The sequence below is a fragment of the Zonotrichia leucophrys genome, chromosome 3 (assembly GCF_028769735.1).
Source record: "Zonotrichia leucophrys gambelii isolate GWCS_2022_RI chromosome 3, RI_Zleu_2.0, whole genome shotgun sequence".
Lineage (NCBI taxonomy): Eukaryota > Metazoa > Chordata > Aves > Passeriformes > Passerellidae > Zonotrichia > Zonotrichia leucophrys.
Genome location: NC_088172.1, coordinates 104,518,095 through 104,542,690, shown reverse-complemented (window position 1 = coordinate 104,542,690; position 24,596 = coordinate 104,518,095). Strand labels below are relative to the sequence as shown.

The 24,596-nt window shown below is 42.7% G+C and overlaps 1 protein-coding gene across 3 annotated transcripts in view; it reads right to left on the bottom strand.

The window, feature by feature from the left end:
- The window catches only part of BMP2 (bone morphogenetic protein 2), a 180,708-nt gene that overhangs the window by 77,726 nt on the left and 78,386 nt on the right, over window positions 1–24,596 (bottom strand). For 2 of the 3 annotated variants that reach the window (XM_064709806.1, XM_064709808.1), the window contains one exon: window positions 24,076–24,181. The gene's annotated coding sequence lies outside the window, so the exon portion shown is untranslated. Of the gene's footprint in view, window positions 1–24,075; window positions 24,182–24,318; window positions 24,420–24,596 lie in introns of all 3 variants that reach the window. The other variant, XM_064709805.1, reaches the window with a different exon arrangement.

Sequence of the window (24,596 nt, the reverse complement as noted above, 5' to 3'; positions counted from 1 at the left end):
AAAGTCACATTAGTGGCTACTGGCAGACGAGGACATCCAGCTGACAGCAGCTCCTGTGGGACTCCCCCTGCGAGCCGGGGCCAGACACCCTGATGGCTCAGCCCTTTGCAAAATGCAAAGCAGAAGGACTCATTTTGCATATGTGATTTGTACAGCCAGGACACTTGCACAATAAAGCTGCCCTCATTCATGTGGACTAGATTCAAAGAAAAATGTCAGCGAGAGCCACTCCATTTCTTCAGCGGATTTGAATGAAAAGAATAATTTAGAAAGATCAGTTGCTTTTCTCCAGTCACATGACCACATAATGTCCTTTAAGGCCACTTCCCTTAATTCTGTTTAAAGGCTGCTACCTTTCCTGAGCTAACAGGGGCTGTGCCCTCAGCAGCTTTTCTGGATGTGAAACTCTCCCTAAATCAAACGGGAATGCATTTGCATATGAGCTCCCGGGAGGCAGCATTTGTCATCCTCATTTTCTGTCTTTTGACATGAAGAAAAATGGATTTATCAGCAAACTAGAGAAAACAGCCTTTTGAATATTTTTGTACAAAACAATTCAAATCCTGAGGAAGGGGGAGGAGCTTTTTCACAATCTAGAGGCAGAATTAATGTCCTCTGGATACAATGACATCTGAGGGAGACCATCAGCTGTTCTGTTTTAATATGGGACTCTGGTAGCTGCTTATGACTTCTAATGCTCAGGCATCCTTGATTGCAATCAAAGACATCACTAATCTCAAGCAGTAAAAATCCCTCTGGTTTTCATTTAAGTCTCTATGGAAGGAGATGGATTTTTCTCAAATACAAGATACCTCTTGTATTTCCAAGAGCACAGACTGCAGCTGAAGATGGGAGTTTAGGATATATCCTCACTACCTCTGGTGAGTAGGATTTCAGTTAGTTGGGTCTAGAGGTGAGCAGCCTCAGCACAAAGCTAGAGCATCCTAGTGATCCTATGTCACCACACAGCTCCCACCCAGGGAGTCCCTGGGAAACTGGCCTCTCTTTTCGATGAAGAGCTGTAAAAAGACAGAGAAGGACAAGCCAGGCTGGAATGACTTAGCTTCCACCCAAAGTGTGACTATCCCAAATCAACCCAAAGCCCATGGTCTAATCTTGCTCCAAGGTCTGCTGCTGTCATCTGTGCTGATGAAAGTGCCAAGCTCACTGCAGGGTTTTGCATGGGACACAGAAAATACAAAGTACAAGTACTGAATGCCCAACCTGACTGTGTGCTGAAGGCACAAGCTGCAGATCAAAGGTGCCATGATAAAAGAGAGTCTGAACATTGCAGAGCTTGCAAAGTGACACTTGAGTTTTCCAGAAAGTTGTATCTCACAGAAGCCTATCAGCCTCCCAACAGCAACACTGCTGAGAACGCAGCTGAAAATGGATGTCCTACAAGCAATCAGCAGTGGATCTCCACAAAAAGGAAGCTCCAATGAATGTCTCAGATCTCTCTTCAACTTCTAATCAACTATAAAGAACAACAAAATTACAGAAACAGGAAACCATGCTTCCTACTCTTTCATGACAATCCTTTGAAACTCCTCCACTAAAGCAAAGATTTAAATACTTTCCTAGTCATAAAATAATCTTGCTTGTTTTCATCAGTGTGCCAGTTTCAGACACTTGGAAAACTCTGCTCTCACCTCAAGCAAATAATACCCACATGCAGCTCCTGAGTTTCATTAGCTTTTGTTTGCCACAGGAAGCCCTCCTAGCACTGCCCAGATGAGTAGAAAAGGAAGGGCACCTCAGGACAGCCGAGTCAATGAGTGAAACAGGAGTCGGGACATGCAAATGTTGGGTTTGATTCTGTCTCAGGGTACCTGAGTAATCCTGAACAGGTCATGGAGAACCTTCCTCTGCCTTAACTCTCCAGCTACAAAATGCAGTGGGAATTCTCTGCCTCAGAGGAATGCCATGGTGCTGCAATCATGAAGGCTCAGCTACTGTGGGGCTGCAGCACTCATAAACATTTAAAGAGAATGAAATCAGAAGGGAGCAAAGGACAGGGGGTTTTAAACCACTTCAAATTCACTTTTTTCCACTATGAATATAAGTATGGAATTGGTAAAACCAAGTAATCTGATCTTGCTGCAGTGATGCCACAACAGGCAATGTTAATCACAATGTTAAGGCAGCATAGTGTAGAAATGTGTTTCTTTTTGGCACTGTCTGTTCTGCTGGTTGTCACACACCCCCAAGAGTTAAATGAGTCAAGATAGGGAGAAAAAAGTCCATCATCATGGCAACACCCAGTTTGCCTGCTACTTCCATGAACTCTTAAGCTAAGCACCAGGTTTTCCAACTCTCCAAGGTGTGGAAATAACACATTTGCAGATGCTTCCTCTTCGCTCACTCTGAAGTTGGAACTTGGCACCTGGTGGCACAAGTAATAGGGCTCCAGAAATGTTTGAAATGAAGCCTGATACTCCCATGTACCAGCACTGACTACATGGCACACCTTGTCCTATAATGGATCCCAGAAAGGTCCACACCTTCCATTCCTCACATAGAAAGTAAAGCAAAGCCTGCCCCCAGCACGATCCAGATGTTTTGGAAAACCAACTGCAGGTGTGGACAGTCACCTTGTATCACATCCTCAGGTGATGTGAACTAATGCTGAACTTCCAGGAGGTTGCAGCCCTGAGCTCTGGGAAGATGGCAGCGTTCAATCATGTGATACACAAGACTTCCAATGGTTAAACTGAGATCTAATAGCAACACTGCACCTATGTTTTTAAGAACATCAAAATATTCCACAACTTAAGGAGCCATATTCTGATGACTCCAGCTTCTGCATTTCCCTTGACTGACTGGCTCTTCCAAGCAAAATCTCTTCAGGAGTGCTCAGACAACTCCAGGAAGAGAAAACTCATTAGCCTGATGTTTTATCCAGTGCCTTTGTGGCAGTCCAGCATGGCAGATCCTGCTACTTCAGCAGCAGGTACTGAGTACTCACGTGGGTCTGCTCAGCAGTTACTAAACACACATTATTTTGCAGAAAGCATAAAACTAACAAACATAATGGATGTTGGGGTGAGACACACCGTGACTGCTTTTCCACCCAATGCCATATGTGCAGAGCTTTGCTTTTGGCAGTACAATACCCAGTGGTTCAAGCCCACAGAGACACAAAGTTTATTGTCTGCCAGATGGGCTGTGAAATGTATACTGTTCATAATGGGATTATGCAAGTTGTGCATTGTTTGGAAATAATCTGAGCATTATCCTTTCTACCCTTTTAATGGGTTTCCCTTTTATACAAATTAGGAAATCCAATTTTTCTTTTTAAATACTTGCTGTAGATATCTGCTTTCAGCTTTACAAATGACATCTTATTCAGGCACATACTTCAACAGTATTAAGGAAAACCAAGATTTTTTTTTCCATTGATGAAAGTACAAAGAACATATTATTGTATGGAACTATACATATTCACTCTGATGACATACCTGTATTTCTCAGGGTCCCAGAAATAATGAACAATACATAATGACAGAGTTGCTACAATTCATAGCTGTTAGCTCCAGTAGAAGACACAACTATTTTTTGATATATCCTTGCAGTTCCTGAAGGCAATAAAATTGTGCTTAAATTATTACCTGAACTAGAAATTGAGCAGTTCACCTAAACTTCACATCATGATTTTCTTGTAGTCATTGACACTACCAAGGATTTCATAGAATTTAAATAAAGACATATTCAACATTAGGTGACTCCCCATGATCAGATTTTCATATTCCTCTAATCAACCACTCTGCCCATCACCAAGAAACCATGGCCTCACAAATGAAACTGCATGCCTTCAAAAGCAAGGCTCAGCATGACCAGTGCTGTTCCTTGAGCTCTATACACTGATGTCTCCCATCTATCAAAACTCATCCCTTGCACATCCTCCTCTCTGAGTCCTGATAGGAAGAGCCTTTGAAATCCACTCACACTTCATCCAGCAGTGAACATGGACCATGCTCTGGGATATGTCTTCAGCACCACCAGAGCCAAGCAGGGCAGGTCTGCATCTTACACCACAATCTCAGACTCCTCGTGGGACCAAATGGTTTATTTGATTAAGCTCTGGGGCTGGTTTGAACTCAGGAAATTTCATGTTATTCGGGAGTCAGGGCTTGGGAGAACTTCCGGAGCTCACCCAAGAAAAGTTTGCAAATTCTGTTGAATGCCATTGGGTGTGGATCAAGTGCTCAGGAACAATTTCTATTCTTACCAGCACTGCAGAAATTACCTGGAGCTCTTGAGACAAGGTCCCAGATCCAAGCTCTGTCTGCTGCAAGGCCCCACCAGGAACACGTGCCATGTGCTGTGTCCCTGTGAAAAGGCCCTCGAGCTCTGACCTTCAAGGCCACTGGTGGCACCTTCCATCTAGACAGTCTGCTACACTACTGCTTCATTACTACAGCTTGAACTAATCTTATTAGCACTAATGCAGCATCAGCCTGAGGTCCAAAGGGTTGAAATGTCCCTTTAGCACACAAAACTAATGTGACACTCCCAAGTAAGGATGACTGAGCTTTGCAATGGTGCAGAACAGACATTTTTATCACTGTCTCAGAATCCTCCGCTCCCCCTGCCGTGGGGAATCAGGGATGGGATTCACCCACAGGTGGCAGTGCTTCAGTGGCAAACACAACCATGCTGGGATCCTGCAGAGCCAAACTGGCTGCAGAAGAACACAGCTACACATGGCGTGCTGCTCATATGGTTCCATAGTCAAAGCAGCTGGAAAATCAGTGAAAAAAAGAGATTGAGTTTCTCTGGGTTAAAGATATTACAAGGGAGAACAAGAATGAATAGTGGCCTGTAGCCACTTTGAACAAAGCAAAATGTGGAATATTACCTGATTTAAAATCATGAAATTGAAGAGAATTAACTGATAGACATTTTACAGTTCCCCTCCAACTAAGAGGAACGAAAGGATTTGATAAGCTATGGAAACTCACTTAGTAAAACCACAGCATTAATTCTTGTGATAAGGAAGCAGTTATTTTTCTTGAAAGAGTTCATTGTTCATAAGTAATTTAAGGACAAATTCCAATTCAGGAAAATACATTTCATATCAAAATTTAATACAACATCCAAGAGTGACAGGAAATTTGGGGCAGCAGGATTAATTTTTTTAAAGTCCAATTCTTGAGGTCTATTTTTAATATTGATTCATAAAACTGTTGCATTAGTCAAACATTTTTGAAGCTGTGATTTGCTAGTGGTTTGGCTCCTTTGGGGAAGGGAGAGCCTGAAAACATTCTTGTTTTGGCCAGAAGGTATGAACTTATTCTTGCTTTTAACCTCCTCTGTGCTTCATGAATTCAAGTATTGGTGCTGCAGTAGAAAAGTGAAGCGAAAATGTGAAAAAACACTTAAGCAAGACTCTGCTGTGTTAGATGTTGCATAACAGCATCAAATACTTTTGCTGGCAATAATCTGAACATCTCCATCTTTTTTCCTCTCCAACATTCCTCAAATAGTGCTTAGGACTTTTATAAGACACTGACTTTTGTGTCTTTATATTTCATTCTGAGTAAGTTTTAAAACATCTGGTGGTTTCCAGGTTTTCTCTACATCCATTTAGAACTGGAAAGTTAAATTCTTCATTAAGTCCTGGAGTCCTGTGTTAAAGTCCATGACAACTAACAAAGAAATGTATGGCAGATGCAGGCCTGGTTTATTCTGTTGTAATCAGAGCACTAAGGAGCTGTTTGTGTCCCAGGCAGTGGGAGGCAGCTGATTGAGGAACCTGGGCCATGGCAGAACCACAGTGGGCTGCAGAGCAGGGCTGGCACAGCAGGAGAGGGAAACTCCCTGTGCATAAAGCACCTTCCTCACACACAGGCCCCAAGACAAGGCTGTCACCAGCTCAGGTTCTTCCCCTGGCACTGCACGTTGGCAGGGCCCTCTTGCAGCTACATAATCAATCCCTTCTTTCCCTGCTGGCTTCATGAGGACTGTGTTTCTCCCTGACCACTCCTTCACTTTCTCATTTTGCCTCTTCACTTTCCACCATTCCTTTAGTAAAGGTTAAGCCAATTTAAAGCTTTCAGCAGAAGCATTCCGTCACCCAGGAGCCTCGTGGTGCCTGTTTGTCCTTGGAATGGGCATTCAGCAGGCAACAGCAAAGGAAGCTTTTCCATGCACTGTCCCACTCGGGATGCTGAGTATCTTGACCTGCAGCTCTCCTCCCATAAGGATACCAGGGTACTTCATTATCTTCTAGCACCTTTAGGTTGCTCAGAGAGAGCTACAGCATCAAACAAGGGTGGGGCTGTCAAATGCCACCAGTTGGGATGAGATCATCTGGCTGAAGACAGCCCATAGACCATTTGCTTATACCTGGGCTTGAAAGGCCACTTTGCTTCCAGCCAATAACCAAAGCCTACTTGACTCACACAAATGACCTGCTGATGAGGCACTCCACATTTCATTACTGAACCCCTGACCAACCCTTGTCCAGACCCTAATTTTCCCCTCAACAGTCCAACTGGATACCCTAAATAAGTCAAAGCACAGCACCCAGCAGTCACACGGTGCTGACTTTCCACTGCTCTGAAAGGCAAATCCTGCACTCCTATAAATATTTCTGAGCTCCATGTCAATAAACAGGCCCATTATGGAAGTGTAAAAATAACTGAACCATGCTCCAAGACTTTTCACATTGCTGGAGAGGTGCAAAGAGTCTGCAGCATAAATAAGAATCAGGTTGGTAATTGCTATGCACGTTCTTGTTTTCAATTACATTTAGATTTGTTTCAGTTGAAAATGAAGCTTGAACTGATGCCAGATTTCTTTTTTTTTAATCCCAACACATTTCAGATTAGCTGTGAACAACAGTTATTCTTTTCCATTCTCAGCCTACCACTTTAAAAGGACACAGAAGAGTAGCTCAGATTTAGGATCTGCTCCAGTGGAGAGGACCTGATCTCTTGCCATGAGCACAGGTGCTTCTGTATTGAAGCATTAATCAACCCAAGTCCCATCTGACCACTTTATCCTGTCGGTATGGCAGGCAGGCAGCTGTGGGCTTTCTTCAGAAGCTCATGAGGTCTCTCCATCTCTTTAAAGCAGAAATAATGACTCTCCAGCAAAGAGTGAGAGTTGGCAGCTCTGATGTTGAGATGATGTAACTGTACACAGTGGTGATGTGAGATTTTTCTTGGTTCCTAGAAGCCAATACTGCAGAGGCAATCATACTAACAACAGTATTTGCTTAAACTTTTTGGACAAGAAAGGAGACCAAGTTTCTTGCACAAACCAGCAGTGATCATAAGAGAGTGAAAGGTCAGGAATTGGCTGTCAGAATTGGAGGCAGTCAGGGCCAAGCTGAGGTGCTGAAAACACAAGGTAAGCGAGCAGTGCAAAGAGCTGGCTGCTCCCTGCACTAACACACACATCTCTATACCCTGAGCACCCTGGGCTACCTCCCCTCCATGGCTCCTCTGCTAACAGCAGGTTATCTCCTGAGCCTTGCCATGGCTAAAATGAGGGCATGGAATTATTTGCTGTTAGCAGGCTCCCACAGAGTAAATACATGGCGCTGTGTACCTTGGCAAAATGGGGAGGACACCTGACACTGAATCAGCTTTCTTGGGTTTACTGGTGTGGGTGAACTTACTGAAAAATAACTACTTTAAAACAGAGCCATGTTTCTTTTTTCTACAGCTAAAAAGAGGAGCCTGGAAGGACTAGGCAGGTTGAGCAGCTGGATAATGAATATACCTGGTCACCTTAACTCTGGGAGATTTCAGGAGCTGAGCATCTTTCAGTACCCCAGTCCTTTACTTCTTGGGTTTGACACACCAGAGTGGTATTTAACAGAAACAGGTAATGCCTGTAAGAAAATGCTGGACCACATTTGTCTGACCAAACTTTCACAATAATATATTCCCTGCCTGTTTTTCTGTATCGGACTATATAAGGATTCAATACTTGTAGTGTAAAAAAAAAAGAAGCATAATCTTTGCATAATCCTAATTATTTTAGTCTAATTGGTCTAAACAATTTTACCATTGATACAGGTACTTATCCCAGAAATTGAGCAAAATCAATGAATGCGGCAGGTGAATCAGCTAATAAAATACAACAATGTTTAGGAGAGAAGGATCCGCTGTTCAGGTTGAGAACCTCTGATTCTCTAGCAACTGATTCCAATTCCCACTGCAGTCTGTCATGTAGATGGGGCATGGCAGCACCTCTCCCTTCTGAAGAGGAAAATTCAGAGTTCACAAAGCTGGTCTCTTGCTACAGGAAGAGAACTGGGAAAACCCAATCCAATCTAATCTGTAGGTATTCCATATTAGAGCTCAAGACACTGAACTACTCTGCTGCACCACACACACAGACAGGAGAGTTCCATGGGTCATTGACTGCTCCCTACTTTCCTAATGAATCATAGAGATTCTCCTTTACTGCTTTATTTCTCCTTTATTCCATCACTGCTGCTCAGTAATTCTCTGATGAATCTGATTCACTGTGCCAACACAGCGCTCACCAGACCTCAGAGTGCCATGTCTAAAAGGGAAGCACCGTTTCACATCCATTTCTTTTACCAAAAGGCCACTAAAACACCTCATTCCCAGCAGGCTCCTGCCTCCCAATGCCCATGGAAGGAGGCATTTTGCAGAAGGCCAGGCTGGGCACTTCTCCTGCTCAGCTCCCAGGGAACCCATGCTCCCAACCAAAGGCTGTGGGCACTCGAGTCCTTTTCTGGACTCAGTTGCTCAAGAAAATACTCCACTAGTTCCTAAGCTAAATCAAATGAACAAACACAACTCACAGTCACTTTTCTCCAGTTTCTCTGCCCATCACAGAGACTCCTGAGCTGGCAGAAGCCAGTGTCACTGCACTGAAGTCAGTGGAATTATGCCCATTTATACCAGCTGGTGATTTAAACCTCTAGACTTTCTCTCTGGCACACATTTCTTTTCCACCAAGCCTGGATGTAAAGCAGAGCTTAGAACAGAGGTGAAAACACCCACAGCTGGTTTAAACTCACACTTCCTCCCTTGCAGCTGCATCACAACAGCAGGAATTTTGCAGAAATCACTTCAGTGTAGCCATGTGTCCAAGGGAAGGAGGAAAACCCAACATGTCCATGGCAAATAGATACCAGCACACAGGCACAGCACAGCTGGCATCAAGGTGAGGCTCTGACTAACCCCCAGCTTTTCCAACTTCACTTTTGTGCACAAGTAAGCACTAGGACAGCTACATGGAAGAGGCAGGGTGCAGAAATGGGGAACAGACTGTGTGAGGGGCCCCTCCTTGCACAGGGAAGGTGCTCTATGGGACACTCACAAGCATTGCTGACTGAGGCAGCTGTGTGCTGCTGCAGCACCTTGGGGAGGGACTCCAGCTTGACTTCTGCAATGATTGCCTAATGCCCTCAAGCATGAGACATTATTACCCTTATCTTGGCAAGCATGACATTACTTACTGGCCACAGCCTGACTGCAGAGAGGGAGGACTGGCTTGCTACCATTCCCCACTGGGTGGCTGCTAAGCAACTGTCCCAAAAGTTGGAGAGAAAGGAGAGAATGTCACGGAGATCATTCCTCAGCCCATCCACTTCCAGCTAAAGCCTGGGGAGCACAGCCTGAAAGGAAATAATGACCCAGGGGACCCAAGTGATCAGGCACCTCCTGCATTGGGAAATCAGAGTCACCTGGCTGGTAAATAACAGCGAGACATTCCCAACAAAAAGGAGCCATGCAAGGACAATTCTGACTTCTCAGTTCTGGGAGGCTGAAGTCTATAACAAACTGGAAAGTGCATCCCAGCCTGCTGCTAAATTAATGCTGCTTCAGACATGCTTTGTACGTGGAGCAATAGTGACAAAGTAGCCTGGTGGGTAGAAGGTGGAAGCATTTCCAAGACCAGGCAGTCTCATAAGGGTCACAAAATGGTTTGGGTTGGAAGGGGACATCAAAAATCATCTTGTTCCAAGACCCCTGCCATGGGCAGGGACACTTCCCACCAGACCAGGCTGCTCCAAGGCACAACAGCCTGGCCTTGAGCACTTCCAGGGATGGGGCAGCCACAGCTCCTCTGGTTCCAGTGCCTCCTCACCCTCACAGGGAAGATTTTTTCCCTAATACCCAATTTAAATCTATTCTCTTGAATCCAGTCCCTCTTGTCCTGCTCCAGGCCCTTCTAAATAGTCTTGCCCCTAGTGAAAGAAAACAAAGATCATTCAACTGTCTGGTCTTCCTCACAGGACCATCTGATCAGTTGAAATTGTCTGCAAATATTGATCAATAGCTCATTATCAAATGACACAATGAAATGTCAGCACAGACAAACCAATTTTTCACCAGACTCCTTTGCTGCCTATTGCATTCCCATATGCTTATTGTTTGTGGGGGTTTTATTCCAGTTCTTACAGGAATAGATGTGTCCCCAGGCACCACACAGTGACAGAAATTAGAGTTTCTTCAGGATTATTTGACATACTTTTTTTTTGTTAACATCATAGACATTAGATGTAATTACAGGGAAAGACATGTACATTATAAAATATAAATTAAAGTTTGTTCCATAGATTAAAAGCAAATCACTATTTAGCAACAACATTCTCGAATATATTTTCTATAATTACAATATGACACTGATTAGTAATTCAGGCTGGAATTATGGCTCTTGGATTTATTATCCAATAAACTGACAGGGAAATGCCTGCCCTATGAAACCACAGTTCTCTGGGTGAAAAAAAGAAAAGATCACAGCTGGGCCTCTGATGGCTTCAGGAGCATCATTTGTGTGTTAACAGCAATACCAGAGCTCCCTGGTGATACTGTCAATAGACAGAACTATATAATAGCTGGCAATTTCAAAGATTTGGAGAAGATGGTTTAAAAAAATAAAATATTTTAATATGCTTTGCTTCTCACTGCCAAACTTGGTGTAGTACTTTAAAATTTGTATTATATATTTAGGTTTTGGAAGCACACAGTGCAACTGTGAGCATACAGAAAAGGCAGCAAATCTTACATCAAGTAATCAGAAATTAATTTCAGCTAATCACAAGTATGCAAGCTATAGATGCACATTAAAGTGCTCCCCTATTTCATCTGGCTACCTCTAGATTTAGAAAATAAAGAAAAATGTCATAAATGTCAACAATTAATAAACTTCTAATTGCAACAATCAGAAGAGGAATGTAAAGAGAGAACCACTGAGAGAAGCTGCTTTACAAAGAGTTTTGAGGGGTTTTCTTCTCCCGAAATTTTAAATTTCCAAAATGGTAGTGGATAAAACAGAACACAGAAAAACAAAACAAACTTTTTAGACTTTTCTTTCCTTATTTCCTTTTTTTTCCTTTTCCTGGAGAAGAAAGGCTCTGTTTCTTTGCTACACAAAGACTCTTTCATTGCTTGGATCCTGAAGTGTTAAGCTGGTTGCTTATGCTGCTACCTATTCACACAGTCAAGAATGCCCTAAAATAAATCCAGTGTAAACAGGTTCCACAGATCCTCATGGCTGGACTTGCTACATGGTGAGAGCCTTGAGGTGATCTGCCTCCACCTTCTCTTCTGAGCAGCTCTCCAAGATTCAAAAAGTCAAGTTTGACTTCAACTAATGGAAAAATGATTATGTCATAGCAAAAGGGAAAAATCCCCAAGGCACCACATCTCACTAACCCAAAGCCCATCCATTTTTTCCTGTTTCCTCAGCAGAACATCCAAAAGACCTTGTTCTACATTGCAACAAGCCCAGCTCCAAAGGGTTTGGACAGCAGAAATAATGACACAGGTTTAAGAAGGTAAAAAATCCTTCCTGCTCTTTGATTAACTGGGCTTCTTGATGGAGTTAAGTGCAAACAGCTGCCTGGACTTCAACTGAAAAGCCCAAATCTAAACACGCCGTGTTTACATAACCCAAACTTCTAATCAGGCAGCTGGATAATCCACCCATTTAAAGTATCCCTAAGAGTTTCAGGGAAATGTGATTTTCTTACAGCTAAGCCAATCAACAACCACTTTAAAAAACTCCAGCTACCAAGTTACTACTTTGGAACAGAAGTCTCAGCGGGACGGGGTCATGACCCCACAGTGATTCACAAAGACATTTTGGTGGGATCCTTTCCCCTTTCTTTTGCTTTTTTCTTTCACTATTTTTCCTTTTTTTTTTTTTTTTCTTTGAGAAATACAATCTGAATCTCTAATTTCCTCTGTATTCAGATGCAGCAAGGTAATAAATGAGAGGAGGAGAAAAGCATACAGCAGTGCTTACACACATGCTGGCATCTGCTCACAGGGCCTTAATCAAAAATCTCATGAAATCCACATTATATCCATCCAGAAACATGGAACTTGGGAAAGGCAAAGTACAATCACCAGCCCAGAGCCCATCATTTTTCCAGGGAAAACAAGGGAAGGAGAAGCAGGACTTAGGAATGAGAAGCTTTCACAGAAGAAAACAGTGCAGGTATTTACAGAACCACTTACAGGATTCAATTTTACCTAAACTGACAGACACTTCAGCAGGGACTCTGAGTTTAGGGCCCCATCTCACCTCACAGTAGTGTTTTGCCACATAACTCATTCTAAGGTCAGGCTCTCAGTTTTGTTTTTACATTTGAATGAAATATTTTCATTTTATTGCAGTTTACTTACCAGAGACCACATGGTTTGTCTTTCTTTTCCTAACTCAGTAAAGACCCTGTGCTAAATCACATCCAGTCACACCTGTTAGATAAGGAGAGTCTGAACACTGAAATACTTTCCTTGGCCAATTCAATGAAATTTCAAGTGTCCCCAAAAGAGGTGATGCTTCTTGGATTATAAAGAGAACCTGGGGTCTGCATCCTGATCTACAGGATGGTCCTGGGTTTTCTTGATACTTCTGCACCTCCACATCCCCACCTGTGAAAGGTAGGTGGTGTTGGTGTTTTTACAGCCAAGACTGTAAGTAAAGCTGTATTTTAAAGTTGCATTTTAAAACTAGTGAAATACATTGAAAACAAGAAAAACATGTAACTATTTCCAAGCAGGAAGGGATCCTTTAAGAACATATGGTAATAAAATAAAAGGACATGCTTTTACATTGATAAAATCTGGCCACAGAGGAAATAAACTTTATTCAGCATTTCTTCATTTTGCCAAGATCCCCAGTAGAGCAACAGATGCAGCACTGGAGATTGAGCACTGGAGAAACAACACCACATAACCCCCTTTCAGATAACACGCTAAATATTTTCATTCCTAGCCAAAGAGGTTGAAAATTTCACAATTTGATAGAAAAATTATGTCCTTTACTTTCCTCATCAGAAGCCAGATGTCCTACCTGCTCTGGTTCTTAGCCCTGCCTGGTTCCTATGGGGACTAAATGGCAAATCAGCTTTCCCCCAGCTGAACTGCACACCCTGCTCCGACGTGCATCCCTAGAAATTTCCTATGCCTTCTTTAGGAGCCTGTAGCGCCTTTCATCTTTCCAGCCTCTTTTCCGCTCCTATGACTGATCACCACAGACAGCACAAAGTCTGGAAAAAAAGAGTAGCAGAATCCAGCAGTAACCCCACAAGAAATGAAGAGGCAAGTGATAGGAAATTGGAAGATTATTTATAAAACACCAAAATAACTTCAGTTTCCTCCAGCTCTAATCCTCTTTTTCATCTTAAAGGCGAGACCACCTCTATTTGGATTTTTTTTGATCTCTGTTTGAGTTTAAGGTTCCCTTTAATTAATCTTAAAATGTGGGAGGGGGATGGTTGGAGAGCTCTGAGCTGCAGAAACAGAGGCAGTTTATATTCTCCTCTGTGTGGACAGCCAAAATAATAGAAGTGTTATAATTCAAATAACTATGTCATAAAAATAGATAGATGTGCAGTGTTTGCTATTGAAGAATCAGCCACGCCCAAGCATTACCTCATAATGTTGAGAATTAAAATAAAATGCAACAAGTTTCAAGTGAAATCTCCTTTTTACACATGCATGTTTACAGTCTCCATTTTCTGTGTCTCGTTGGTAAGAAGATGCAAATAGCTTTTTCAGCAACAGATCTAGCACATCAGACTCCTGTAGCCCCACACTTAGATCACAAGGTACTCTTGGAAGTAAAGATCCTTTTTCAGTGTCTTGACACAGTTGGACTCACTCACAAGCTGAACCGACCAGTCAGTGAGAACCTGTACGTGAGAATCTGTCTCACAAAGGCCATTAAGAATGGATTTTAGCTGTGCCAGCCTTGGATAAATGCAAGTCCAAGTCCCTCTTCCCTTGGCTGGTCACCTTGTCACAAAGAAAGTCTGCAGTATCTGGTGCAATATTGCTGCGATATCTGACCCACACACAGGCTTGGTCTGTGTGCAAATGGAGACACCAGTGTGGGGGTCACAGCAATGCTCTGCCTGCAGAAAACCAGGGGCACAATATCTGCGTGTTTTAAGGCAGAAGTTTTCCAGCTCACTCACAGCTGCCTCAGCCCCAGCTAAACCCAGTTGTTCTTCCACAGTCCCAAATCCTATTTAAGTTGCCTGCGTGTCCTGCATTCACACCAGCATGCAAAGAGCCCCGAGGCAGGGGCAGGGTGCAGAAGCAGATCCTATCTGCTCACTGACTCTCTGTGGCACCATCCACAGGGGAAATGCAAATGCCTTCATTCCACAGGGGTTCCCAAGTGAATTTATTTGAAGCCTGAAAGTGATAAAGGGTAGTTATTCTGCAGTTTATGATTTTCCATAGTAAACAACTACATATTCAACATCTGCTTATCTTGTTCAAAAATGAGCTTTTGAAAAATAAAAACAGGAGGAACCACAATTAAATATTAAAAACTGGGTTTTTTTTAACAAGGTCTGCTTATAGAAATCAGAAGGCTTTTTTTTTTTAAGAGAATGACACAATTTTATAGAATTGCAAGCATCTGTACTAAATGTTTGCCTGAGCTTCTGTGTAGCTAAAAATGGTTATGAAGAACAACCTCACAAATACAGAACTACATTGCCAAGATTAGGCACATCTCACTGATAGTTTCAGTGGGTGTCCCATAGTACTTCTGGGGGCTACATAATGCATTCCAACCTAGGCCCTCTAAAAAGAATTAAGTGTGTCAAGCCACAGCTACTGAAAAAACCAAACAACCAATAACTAAAACAAATAATCTAAGACAGAATTTTTAAACTAATCAAAAATACCACCAAAATATTTCCCTCACACACATCTATGATGGAGTACCCCAAGCAAATTATAACAATAGGGAAATAAAATAAAACTAGAAGCTACTTGATTTGCATCAAACAGGTTTTCACAAAAGAGGAGAAAATAGGTTTCTCACAGGGATTCCAAGTTAAGCTATCTACTATCCCAAAGGAGAACTAGCTACTGTCTGTCATCAGTGCACTACTAACAGTTTATTACTCTGCTGACATCTCCATCTAGAAAATACTGGTAAATTGTCTCAGGCTGAGGGGCAACAGCCAGTGAGAAGGACTTGCTGTGATGTGGTGGTGGCAAGCAGGATTTTTAGACATCTCCACTTGCTCGGTGATAAAATGCTTCCAAGATGGTGTCACCTCCCTCCCAGACAGCCCTGCTTTTCTTAGCGCCTGATACGGCATCAGTGACTTCTGTGAGTCGGAACTAATCTCAGGATATGTCACATCTGTAGCAGCAGGAACAGCTGAGCAACACTTGTCCAGGCATAATTGAGCCTCAAGATTGCAGAGCAGTGTGTGATTAATTGGCTGAAGGATTCCTGATAAAGGGAAAGAGGATAATGACCTGCCTGGGTCAATGGGAGGTGCTCTGCTTATCTGGAAGCATAACAGGCATTAAGAGAAATGCTCCTGATCAAGGTCACAGGGAACAGTGACAGATTCCGTGTGAGTGTGAATTTGAGGCATTTCAAAATCACATTCCACAGATGTGCACAGGGGAAGTGTGCTTAGGAAGAGTATTTTAATGCCTTTTATGGTTCTGATTCCACAATCATTATTCCCAAAAGTATTGCCAGGAAAAGACTCACTGAAGAGCTTTGCAAGTACTTCCATGTCAGTTTGGAAAAGGTAAGACTAAACTAAGAGGATTCTTGCTTGATTTTTCATGTGGATATTGCAGCTTGTTCCAAGGTCCTCTGGGCAACAGCTGAGGTAGCACACATGTGACTCTTGGTTTAGGAACTACTTCAGCTCTCTAGGCCTGCTCAGCTAAGCTGAAAAGAGCAGGTAGCAATTCTGATCCCCAATCCTGGCTTCCCAGCAACCACAGCCACCTCCTTGGTGCACTCTCAGGGAAGGGAAGGCTGGGACATTTCTCAGGATGGACTCATAGAACAAGTGCTGAGTGTCTCTCACAGTCTTGTGCTTCAGCCCACCAGGATGCTTTATACAGAACAATTACATCTTGTAGAGCAAGTCTGCAGCAAAAAGCTATTTTAAATATCAGCTCAGTAAATTCAGGTAACAAAACAATGCCAAACATTCATTTAAAATCATAAAGGCTGCATGAAAAAAAAAAAAGATATCCTTTTATGACACACCAGCAGCCTGTTCTGCCAAGTGGAGGATTCCCTGTGTCTCATGGACTCTGCATTTTCTGGGACACATCACCCTCAACAACCTAAGCAAATCTGGCTGCTCAGATGGAATTGCAGGAGGTTCACACTTGGCTGATCTAGCAGCCCTCTTCAACATTTGTTTCCTCAAACAGCTCTCCCTCTTTCCTGGGTTGATAAGAATTTCACCTCCATCAAACAGGTTTTTTTTGGTCCTAAACTCTAAATATCCATGAAAGAGATTCTACAGGAGCTAAGCTCTTTACACTCCATGACTGCACTCCAGCTGCCTCCGGTCTAATGATGCTTTTTTCATCTGCCACACAGATTTTCATACACTGAGGTTACTGCTCAATTACATGTTGCTTGTGGAAAATTGAGAGGATGGCAGTTTATTAGAAATAAGTGTGAGGCAGAGTCTTACAGGGAGGGAAGTCACTCTTTGAAGCGTCGGTCGGCACTGGTTTATACGGGCCACACAAGAGAAGGTGTGGTGGGTCACCAGCTGACAGATGCTCAGAAGAAATCAAAAGTTGTGCTGGTTTTGGCGCAAACACAAATGGGCAAAGCATCAACTAGAACAGGATTTTAGCCTTAATGGAAAGTTTTCCACTTCAAACAACCACAACAAGTAGGAAAAAGATCTTAAAAGCTATTCAGGACCAAAATAGTCATGAACAGCAACAATGTTGAGTTTGCAACCTACAGCGTTTTCACACTTTTTCTGTGCCCTCTCTGGGCAAAAGTGCCCATTCCAATGAGTGGATTGTACTCTGCTTCAGCCCAGGCAAATGAGAGTTCCCAGTTCCACACAGGTATCCTATCCCTTTCCAGGCCCACCTGCAGCACGTATCTTCTGAGCCAACTGGAAATGCCCAGGTTGCCATGAACAATCCACAGGCTCACCCCAAGAGAAAAAACAGAACTCAAAGTGGGCAGCCCTTGAACAACAGCACGAGCACTGCCCATGTGCAGGGAGAAAAGATTGGCTACTTCCCATTCCACTCAAAGATTTATGGGTGATCATCATACAATAATGCTGGGTAGGAGTTATTAATCTTTCCAAACCCACTGCACATTGGTGACTAATTCAAACTTATTTGGTGCATAAATCACACGCTACTAAAGCATTATGTTTTCCCTCCTCTTTGGCTGTAATTCTGAATCCTTGAGGGTGTTCTTTTACAAACCCCTAAGCTATTTATGTGACTCCAAACGTGCTGAGCTGAACTCTAATTTATAATCTCACTTCTTGCTCATGCAGCACTTTCCCTTTCCCCAGCACCTGGCTTTCAAGTGTCCTGCTCTGCAGTGCCCAGCCCTCCAAGGGGCTCTCAATAATAGAGCGAGTCCAGCTCTAAAAATAGCTCCTGTTAGTGCTACCAAGCACTCCAGAGCCCCCACATCCTACTGAACACAGAGATCAGATTAACAAGGGGAGTTTGCATTGATTACATCAGCCTACAACAAATTAATTCAAGGATCTTATATCACAGAAAAATATTCCACAGGTTCTGTCTACTATTAAAAAATCTGTACACTTGATTTTCTTTTATGGTATTTACCATGCCTTTGGTTCTACCTGAACTTTGCTATTAGACCAAAAGGACACAAATATAAAATATTTTCTCCATACACTACAATCTTTCCAAGTTGTCCTAGACAAATCTCAGTGAGTTAAAATACACCCACAGAAGCAACTCCTGGGTGTAACACAGAGGGGGAAACAGAATTAAAGTTATTTCCAGCAGTTTCCATCCAGGCAATGGCATCTACAGTTCTCTTTTTTTCTACAGTAAAAAGACAAAGCCTGCCCAGCGTTTGACAACTGGGAAGTCACCTGTACTGGGACAAGGGACACGTTGGTGTTCTGAACACTCAGAATGAGGAGCATTCAGGGAAGGTCTGGCTTTAGAAGCTCACTCTTATCTGTGAATAAGCATCTCCCAAAGCAAATCAATGTAATCATTCCTACTTAAATTGTCCAAGGTCATCTAGCACAGAATGAATGTTAATCCTCTGAAAGATCATCTGCTCTCACACAAGACATTCTCTCTACCCTAAAGAGAGTAATGTTCTCTTCAGAAAGACATAAATTTGGGACTCACACTATGAATCTAAATCTAAGTTTCAAAGACACAGGAAAATAAAATAAGAGCAATTATAAATGTAAATTAAATAAGTTGCAACTTATCTGGACTGGCTTTTAAGGCATGTGCCTTGAGATCTGCAGTGCAGAAATAACATTGCTCTGACATCACAAGTATGCACTTCTGTGCATTGAGAAAATCCTGCTGTTTATTTGGAACTTTTGAAGTCTAGTATCAATATAGCTTCTTAGTCCCCAGAGTGTCCTCAAGGTCTGAGAAGTGTATTTTTAACTTCCATGCTTACTGACATTCCATTCAGGCTGTTTGGCTGTGCTCCCCATCGGGGCTCCATCAGCCATCGCTCTGATTTCGGCACCACGGTGCTTATTTGCTTTACCCTTTCCTACATGCCTGCACAAAGAAGGGTGGCCTGCTCTGGTGATGAATTCACCCTCACAGAACAGGGCTAACTTAGGAGCTGAAGCTCTTTGAGGGCACATTGCTATCAGCGCAATCAGCACAAACCAAGGCAGTGCTGCTGCTCGAGGTGGTTGTACCCACCATGTTTGCATCCCTCACTGCCTGCTCTCCATAACACCCACAGGCTGCCCCTGACACCCTTCCCCCTCACCTCCTGGGCCATGCTCAGGGCCCATCCTGAAGCACACCCACCACCATGGAAGTGGCACAAGGGAAAAGCCCATGGGGGGACAGCATGAAGCAGTAGCTCAGTGCCAGCTGAACACCGGCATTCACACATTGCATCCCCCTCACAGACGTGATCCCACATAGCCCTAAGTGCACAAAGGCTGTTTGATTCCACGCTAAACAATTCTAGCTGTGCTCAGACAACAGACTCACTTAAAAGTTTCAATAATTCCTTTTAAAAAACCCTTTGCATCTGCAACATTTTTGCTGTATTTTCCAAATCGGCTTACCAAAAAAGGAAACAAAAAAATTAATCAAGGAGTTTGTTGGTTGGAAAAGCCAGTAATTTTTAGCCTGAATTCCAAATATTTTAGAAAGCTCGTTATAAAACAGGGTGATGCAGGAAGAGGACATAAGGCTCTTCACTCCTGATTTATACTAATGATGGACTTCCAGGGTGCCATTAGGGAAGTGCAGGTTGTGTGTGTCTAAGAAAATGTCACCACTTGTTTGAATAAGGCAAAGAAGATTCAGAATTTGCAAGGCCTGGCATTTTATGCCACCATCAGAACAGAAATGCAAGCAAGAAACAGCAGTCCTCAGAGATGGCACTGCTCAAGTATGGAAAAGTACCAGACACAAGTAGGACCTGGGGATGAGGTGGCTAAATAAGGACAGACATGGTTTGGAGTTCAGCACTGTCCAAGTCATTGCACATTGTCCTTCCAGAGCAAAATGGAAAGGAGAAAAGCGAGCTGGACACACCAACCTAGTTGGCAGGAGCACAGGAATTCTATTTTTTTAGCTGCCATAAAGACCTACTGAAACAAGAGCTTCCCAAATCTCTGCAGGTACGTCTGTGACTTTTCCATCATCAGTAGCCTGCTGCTTAGGGAAGCAGAGCATTAGGCTTTCTTTAAAGGAGCCTTAAAAGCCCCTCTGTTCACTTTCAACTATTCATCACAGTCATTTGAAGTTCTCTTTTGCACCCCTCCTTCTTCTTACTCACATCTGGTGCTGCATGTACTACACTGCAACCATAAATAATGAAGGAATGATATGGAGATACTGGATGCTCTGTTCCAGTGTCCTCATGGCCAACCTTCCAACAAAGTCCTTACATTTTCACTACAATAAACACAGAAGAGAAGGGGTAGAGAGACAATGTTCCCCATTCTAGAATGCAGCTTTTAAATAGCACTTCATTAGCAGGGTCAGCAAACATATAGGCTGAAAAATAAACTGCAAATTTGAAAAAGAGGATTTTCTCCCTCAGTGAGTACATGCGCATTGAAAACTCCAGATAGAATAGACAAGAATTAGCAGAAGCATTTCAGGAAGGGCTGATCTCTGTCAATAGCTGGGTCTCCTGGCAGAATCTGGCATTTGCATGTCCTACATGCCAGAGACTGAAGTGAGAGAAGGCTGCTTTTACTTGCCTTTCTTTCAGATGTATGGTATGATAATAATGGTATAATGTTGTCCCAACACACAACCTGTTAGGAGGTTATGGATCTGACATGGATCATGTCAGATCTCTGCACTGGGTGAGCATTTCTGTAGCCATGTGACAGTCTCTCTCTGTGCAAGCAGATCCTATTCCATGACTGATTTGACTGATAATGTAAATGGAGGGAAAACTGCAACCAGTTTTGTAATTTTTCCAAGTAACAACTGAAATTTCCCTATCAGCACTAGGCCTGTAACCTTCCATTTCCATCTTCACCAGAATCTCCTTGCTGCTGGTGTAGAGGTTTCCCTAGAGAAGCCTTTTTAAGTGGCAACTTGAAAAAAAATGGGGTTTGGACAGTGATCATTAAATGGTTCTTTAAATGCAGGATAACAGATTATGGCACTTCCAGGCTAGGCAAACTGTGCCAAGTATGAGAACTTCAAACTCTAGAACAGAGCTGTGAAAACTATGCTGACGTCCTTTCAAAACTCTGCTCCCACACACTTACGGTGAAAAAATCTCCAGAGAATAATACAATAGGGACTACCTTCTTTGTGAAGCTATTTTTGGTTTATCACTATTATACACTCATTCTGGGTATTTTCTGAAGATGTCTTTGAGTTCCATTGCCTTAAGGAAAAGTACCACTGTAGTTTTTATATATTTGTGAGAACTGACCACAGGAACAAAGTTCCAGTTCTACAATCCCCAACTTCACACAAACCAGGTCTTGGACACAATTTTAACAAATTAATCCCAAGAGCTTGTAATCACCCCTAGGTGAAATAATGGGAAATCTTTTTAACCATCTCAATGAATATTAGGCCCTTATCTTTCTTACCTTACCTTTCTTGAGTGCTCATCCTAATTTCTCAATCTTGTCTTACTAAATACTGATTATAAAAAATTAATTGCATCCACATATAGCAAGTTGCCTGTGCAAACGGGCAGCAAATGGAACACACGAAACTCCAGAAAATGGCAGCAGTAGTGTAAGGCAGTAAGGTATTTGGAGTGACTCCTGGCAGCGAGGCACTCAGAGGTTAAACTGGACTGCAGTGAAAGAAATCCCTGCTGAAGGGTTCATTTATTTACACTCCCATTAGAGGAGCCTACAAAGACATACATCAACAGAAACAAACCATTTTAGTACGTCCATTGAGCGAACATCCATCAGTGAACACGATCTGTGCCAGCATGTCTTAAGAGTGACAAGACATTATTATTGTAGTGCCAGAGGAGGAGGAGGCAGGGCCCAGAACAAAAGGGAGTGCTGATCCCTGCCTTAACAATGAGCCCCTATTCTCTTGCACTGCACCTGAGCTCCAAGGCTTCAAACCCAACACCCCTTTCCATTGGCCACTAACAGCTCCTCTGTGGTTTGCCTCACAACTCCCCTGTTCCCTTCAAAGGAGCCTTCCCCTCATGGCATCTCTGACTACTGTATCACCTCTGCTAAATAAATGACATCACCTCGCTCATCAGCCACACGCAGCTTTGCTCCTTCCCACTGTTTGAACTCACTGTTTATTTTTTTAAGCACCTAACCCTCTATTAATCCTCCAGACAGCACAAAGGATCCATTTGCCAGAGACAGCGATTAGAGCTGTCAGAACTGAGGCTTCCTGGGAAACACCTGTTTCCCTCAAATAACCTGAAGGAAAAAACTCAGCAAGCAGGACAAAGTGCTGGTGGAAATGGAGAAAAATGGGAACACAGTCCTGGTGTGATGAGAGCTACCAAACTCCAGGCGGTGGATGTCTGCCTTCTTCAGTGACCAGCGCAGAAACACACTCAGCATCTACAGTAACAAACTCATGTGCCTTTGACACTTTGTTGCTCCTGATCAACTGTGCCTCCCCTCTTCAAATCTTACGAGTGCAGAAATGTGTAAACAACTTAATGGAAATATTTTTGTAATTATTTTCTTTATTACTTTTTTCCTTTGCCCAGAACTTATATTTGAAGAGATCAACAGCATCTTAAAATTTGAAACATTTCAACCAGCTCAATTTCTGAAACATCATCAGTACCTTACCATCGACCTTACCGTTGTTCCAGGCTTTGCAGGTTTTTCTTCCAACAGCACCAAACATCTGAATTTTGAAATTTCAGCATTTTGAAAAATGAGCATTTTAAGAGAGTATGAACAAGGATTTGAACTTTGATAATTATTTTGGTTATTCATGTAAAGGTAACAGGCAGCCTTTGGAGACACAAACTCACACAGAAAGGGTCAGTAACTGGATGGCTGCTGGATTTAGCTCCTTTGAAAACAAAGATAAGTGACAATATACAAACAATACTGAGTGGCATGGCACGGCTGAGTCATTCTCTGGTTTATGAAATGAGACAAAATGAAGTACCAAACAGGTTGTATAAGCACCACAGGCAATAGCTAAAGCTGGAGGAAGGCCAGGCTACATTAGTAGCTGCCATTTGATCTCCTTCAAGATCCCTAACAGCCAATGCCTGATGAAGTCAGCAGAAAGGCTCCTGCCCATCCCAGGAGGTGCTGCAGTAACCCAGCACAGCTGGTGAACAACAGCCCACAGACCCAGGGGCAGAGCTGCTGCTGCAGCCTCAGTCCAGCAGCACGCTGGGAAGCGGGCTCTGCTGATACTGCCCACAGCCACAGCCAAGGCTGATCAGGGAAATTGGTCCTCCTGAGTACTTCTCAGCCTCTGCAGTTAATGAGATTGTTCAAGGAATAACGCACCACAGAACCTGAATATTTATGGCAAATCCACCACAGTGATTTCTAATGTACTGTGATCCAAGAATTCTGAATAAAACATCAAGAACTCCAAGAGAGCTTTTCAACTGATATAAATCAGCTGTTCCCCCTTTCAAAGCTATGGAGCTGCAGCAATTTACAACTAACAAAACCACAGCTTACCATTTTCAAAATTAAAATAATTTTTGCAGTATTTACAGCTAAGAGCAGACCCAGACCCTTGCTTTTATTTTCTTGTTGTAAAATAATAGTTCATTTCTTGTAAAATAATAGATCATTTCTGAGCCATAAAGTGCAAGGGTTTTTAACTTATCACCAAAATCAGGCATTGCAAGACATTATTTAGATTCCCATTGGTTTCTTGTATGTTGCACTGCTTATACATTAGAAACTTTAAGAAGGCCCCAGAGGAAATGAAGAATGTATTAGGTATGAAAATGTATACACAGGAATAATATAAAACACACATTTTCTTATTTTCTAAACCCTTTTGGAACTGGTGCTCTTAATACCACATAGAAACAAATGCATACACATGTGCATGTGATATATATGTAGGTACACAGTTTTATCTGCCCATATGTATTGTTCTAGTAACAGTCACCCTTTCATGGGGCTCATCAGTCACAGGTTTTACTCACCTGATGGGCAATTTGCCATCGAGCTGTCCCATCTCTCAGCACACCTTATCTGCCTTTCTTCAGATCCATACTTATGAGTAAGGGAAGGCTGGATATCTGTCTCCTCCTAAGCACAATAAAATTAAAGCTGTAATTAGCAGCCTGCCCTGGACACCAGGTTACATTCCACACTGCACAGAGGGCCTTGGGCAGGAGTGGCAGGTCCCTTGGGACAATGTAGGAGCCCAAAGGAGAAAGTCAGACCTGATGTGTGCAAACAAACAGCTGAACTTGTCCTTCCTTCAGGAACCTGAACTATAGACAGGAGCTCCTGCTTGGATGGCACTGAGATTCCCACAAGACATCTGGGTGGAAGAAAATAGGTTTCAGGAAAAAGAACTCATAGTGAGTATCTGACTACTGATGCCTGTTTAAGTAAAAATTATCAACAGAAACAAAGCAATCAAAATATTGTTACCTTTGTGAAAGAGATGAGTTCAATAATTTGCAAAAACAATGCAGGGATCCATTACAAAACCTTC